The following is a 5,149-nucleotide window of genomic DNA, read 5'->3' as shown; positions in this document are numbered from 1 at the left end:
TTGCCGTTTGCAATGACATGTTTGGAACTAGAGGGTATTATGTTATGCGAAATAAGTCAGTCAGAGAAAGGCAAATACTATGTGATTTCACTCATATGTGGAATTTAAAAAACGAAACAGAGGAGCATAGGGTAGGGAAGGAAAAATAAGATAAAAAGAGAGGGAGGCAAACCACAAGAGATGCTGAACTCTAGGAAACAAACAGGGTTGCTTGAGGGGAGGGGGCTGGAGGGAAGGGGTCACTGGGTAATGGGCATTACAGAGGGTACTTGATATAATGAGCACTGGGTGTTACATGCAATTGATGAAACACCAAATTCTACCCCAGAAACTAATAATACAGTATATGTTAACTAGAATTTAAATAAAAAATGTTTTAAAAAAGGGGACATCAGATTGTGCCCCAGCATGCCTGAATGCCCAGGGCTGCATGTACATACACACACATGTGTGCATATGTGTACACATGAAGAAGGGGAACAAATACCCCTGATATTAACAAGTTTTCCCTGTTTGCACTAGGATTTGTATTTACTTCTTTCCCTGTGTTTCCATTAAAATAAAGACAGTCACTTTATTTAACAATTTTTCTTAAATTAGAAGAAAATTAAACTTTGTAGTTACCTTTTGTCTTTTCACTCCCTCCTTGGCTTTGGAGCTGGTCACATGGGATGGCAGTATTCAGTCAGTGAGGGTTTCCTGAACACCCAGGGTGCCGGGCCTGCTGGCTGCTGTGGGAGAATGTCTGAGGTCAGAACAGGGAAGCTCATCCAGCTTGAGGTGATCCAGGGTGACTTGGGGAGGAGCTGGGTCGTGGGCTTTTGCCTTCATGAAGGGGTGGCACTGGGGAGGGGATGAGAGGAGCCCTCCTGTGAGGAAAACCACCATGTGCAACTTGCAGAAGTGGGGCTTAACAACCCGTGTGAGTGTGAGCAGCTGTATGGAGACAGGTGTGGGCCCCTGGGCTGGGCTAGGCAGGGGGAGCCAGCAGCAGAGGCGCTTGGCCATGAGAGGCCCACGGGGGGAGGAAATGACAGGCTCTTGAGCATTCGCTTACTCATTAATTCACCTCATTCTTGTTGAGTGTGTCAGGCACTGTTTGAGGAGCGAGGGATATATTAGTAAACAGATCAGATAAAAATCCCTGCCCTCACCTGGCTGACATTTGAGTGTGCATTAGGGAAGTGGGGTGGGCATTGGGGGGAGGCCGACTATAAGCAACCAACTCAATAAGTAAATGTCACAGCGTAGGAAGAGTGCTGCATAGTCGGAAAGAAGCAAGCAGGCACATTTGTGGAGGGCGGGGCTGGTTGCAGTACTGAATGCGGGTCACAGCCAGCCTCATGAGGCCTCACTCAGGCAAAGGCTGGAAAACAGGGATTCTGAGACATGTAGAGACAGAGGGAGGCCAGGTTGAAATTGTTGGTAGTGATGAGTCTTAGAGTGAGGGGCTGAGGTACGTGAATGATAACTGGAAGACTGCTGCGTAAGGGACAGTTCTTGTCATTGTGAATACCTACATCACCACAAAGGATGGCAGGAGCCATACCAGCGAAAGAGGCAGTGAGGTGGGACACAATGGGAGCCGTGTAGGGTGATTGGGGTGGGGTGGAGTCCAATGATATGAGATTCAAAGATGAGGAGAGTTTTGAGGAGAGAAGGTAGGTTTGGAGCTGTAATGGGGGTAAAGGAAGAGGCCTACTTGCACTCCAGGCCCAGGATTGCAAGGTACAAGAGGCCAACTGCTCCCCTTTACATAGGGAAACCAGGCCTCAGACAGCTGGGGTTCAGAGAAGACGTTGAGAATGCAGACTTTGCATTCAGTGGATTCCTGAAGCACTGGGGATGGTGTCTGAAATGAAAATGGCAGGATTGAGAACAAAATAGCAGATGTACAGAGCTTTCTAAGGTTTAGAATGTGAGGGAAGAGGGGTACCCTGGGAATCTGGGGCTTCTTGTGATGACTGTCATAAACAGCAAAAATGGGCTTCTTGGTGGCAGGGCCGTGACTAGGGGAGCCAGTGATGAAATATGGTGAAGCTATGACACACACTGAGCCTAGGCCTCCTCTTGACCCCACTGAAGTCTTCACACCAGGCACCAAGCTCACTTTTGACTTATAGGGAGTGCTGCGGGCTCCCTCATGCCCCCAGTGGACTGATTTGAGGCTATCTGGGGAAGCCATTCTGAGGAACAAGCAAGGGACAGATAGGATAAGAGCAACGTTTCAGGAAAATTAACTGCACAACACATGCAGATAGATGGATAGAAAGATTAGCTAAAAGATGGAAGGCCATACAATTATCAGTAATTGCAGAAACCAAAAGAAATGCAACTGAATTTCTTGGAGGGCAACTTGGTTTATCTCGAGATTTAATGAGTGACCCATTCAAGATATTTGGTGGTGGTGATATTTATGGACTTTGTCTTGGGCATATTGACATGACCCTCTTTCAGTGGAGTAGTGTGTGCCTTAGTCTGGGTCTCTGAGGGGCAGTCACCAAGATGAGTTTGGATGTATGATAGATGAATTGGGGGGAGTGCTGGTGAGGGGCGACAGGGAGGGACACGGAGGAACCTGGGAGAGCCATCTGACCATGATATAATTCCAAGTGCTGTGAAGAGGACAGGGGAGGAAGAAAAACCATAGACTATGGTGAAGTTCTAGAAAGTTTGATAAGGCCTATGAGGAGTACTTGCACCAAAGTCACCTGTCAGAGGAGAGCCAGAACAAGTCAGCCTTAGTGTCTGTGCTACATTGTTGGCTGGGAGAAGCTCACAGAAAGCATGGCTGGATTTCAAGGGGACTGGAGCAAGGACCCTCAGTCAACTCCATTGGGGGCCTAGTAGAGAATCCCAGAGGCTCACCTTCATGGTCGCCAGGTCCATGGGGGTAACTCTCCATTTATGATGATTTCCTGAATCATCTGCATTCCATCTATCATCCAATAGACTTCGTGTTGATCTAAACCCCTCTTGCCTGGGATACGTTCCCACTCGTCACATTTCTTAGAACATAGTTGAGACCAAATGGCAGGACAGAGGGTTCTGTCTTACCACAGGTGACCTCAGTTTATCTTCTTTTCCTCAAAATAGCTCAAAAATAGTTACTTTTATCATAAATGTTACAGTGCAACAATACCTCAACAATATAATAAATGTACTGTGTGTACAGGAGGTTAATTTGTCCTCAATAAAACACCCCATGCAGCTCATGAAAATTCTAAGAAGTGAAGCTCTTTTCTCTGATACACTGAAATATATTGCTTACTATCAAGAGTGACAACTGAAGTTGGAAATGTTGTCCATGTAGAATGATAAAAAGTGCAACATTTCAACCAGTCTCTCTTCATGAGTCTTATCGTGTCGTCGTATGTTACAAAATGCCTCAGAGAAAGTAGGTGTGCTCTAATACCATTTCCAGCTGACAAAACGTTGAGTGTCCTAACCAATAGATTGGGAATAGCAAATAGTCTACTCTGTATCTGAAACATATGCTCCTCCCCACCCCCAGGTTATTGCCAACTCAAAGCCCTTTAATGTTTAGATTGGCTCCTGTCTGGGAATAACTCTCTTCTTAACTGGTAACCATTCCATGTTCTGCGGGTAAGCATAACTGACCAAAAGGAGTTTGGCTGTTCTCCAAACCCAATTGCTCAGCGGGGATTTGTTGGTATTGACCAGTGACCTGGACTGTGGGAGCAATAGAGAAACTACCTGTCATTTAGCATGTGTGGGAGAGCACTTTTTTTGAAAAAAAGTGCTAAATAGAGGAGCCCCAGAGGGTTTCTAACCACCCTCAGGCTGGTTGAGGAACAAAAGTCTTACATTCTGTTCTCCCCTTTTCTTAATCATGGATTCAGTAGCCAGAAAGACTGAAAGTTCTCTTGCAGTGATGAACTCTTGGCTTGATCTTTTCTGAGTGGCCTTTATTGAAAGATTTTAAAGTTTAATCAGAAAAAAAGAACTGTTTAAAGGTTCAGCTTTTGCAAATATCAGAAATAAGAGCTCTCACTTAGCTGCTGGGTGATTTCCAGGACAGAAAGTCACACTCTAGTGGAGAAGGAACTTGGAACTTCCTGTGCGATACGGAGGTTCTCCACAGGACATAGATCACCCCAGGACCTCTCTCCTCCCATTTATGGACCAAATCACAACCTTTCCAGAATGCTTCCACACAAAGGCTCTACTTTTCACGAGAGCTCAAGCGGAGAGTGAGCCAGAGATACAGAGAACTCATGTAACACAATGGGTATTTGGGATAGAAGTTTCCCAGCTCATCCCTGGGAGACTAAGGGAGATGGGACAAGGAACAGGCACGTGGCACTTAGAATCCTGCGATAACAAGAAGGCGAGGAGTCTCAAGCCACATGATTACTATTTAATAATGTTGACCATTAGGAGACTGTAAAAGATTCATGTTCTGGTTGGGAGTGCCAACTTGCCTCTCAAGTCTTGGAGAGACTGGCGAAAATGCTGGCTTTGGCAGATGGCCTCTTGGCACAGGTGGGAGTATTGATCATCCTTGAATGGTAGGAAATGTGACTCCATGTCTGATTAAAAGTTTCTTACAAGGGAGAACAAAGGCCTAAGGTTGTTGGCATGCTTAATAGTCTGCATTAAAGATATCTCTACATTAAGGAGTATCTGTTGCCAGAACCTACATTCCGATTGTTGCCACAGCGTTTAATGGATCCATTATTGTTCTTTTTTCATTTCAGATGCTATATTCCTTTTTTTTTTTTTTTTTTTTAGAGAGAGAGCAAGCGAGTCCGGGGTGGGGGCAGAGGGAGAGGGAGAGAAAGAATCTTAAGCTCCACGACCAGTGTGGAGCCCAACGTGGGCTTGATCTCACAACCCTGAGGTCATGACCTGCACCAAAATCAAGAGTCGGACACTTAACTGACTGAGCCATCCAGGCGCCCTCAGATGATTTAGTCTGACTTAATCATCACGCATCCTCTCTTTGCCCATTTTTTTAAAATAAACTTTTCTTTACTAAGATTTGTGGTTTTTCCTGTGAAAATGGGACCATCAGCTGGGAAAAAAACAAAACAAAACATGAAAACTAAGATTTTTAGGGACCCACATGTTAAATCCCATTTTGGTGAATCTGAAGGTAAAATTCCCAAAGACGTGTAGCAACATA

The sequence above is a fragment of the Ailuropoda melanoleuca genome, chromosome 15 (genome assembly GCF_002007445.2).
Source record: "Ailuropoda melanoleuca isolate Jingjing chromosome 15, ASM200744v2, whole genome shotgun sequence".
NCBI classification, from domain to species: Eukaryota; Metazoa; Chordata; class Mammalia; order Carnivora; family Ursidae; genus Ailuropoda; species Ailuropoda melanoleuca.
The sequence above is the reverse complement of the archived record's forward strand: the minus strand, read 5'-3'. Positions refer to the sequence as shown.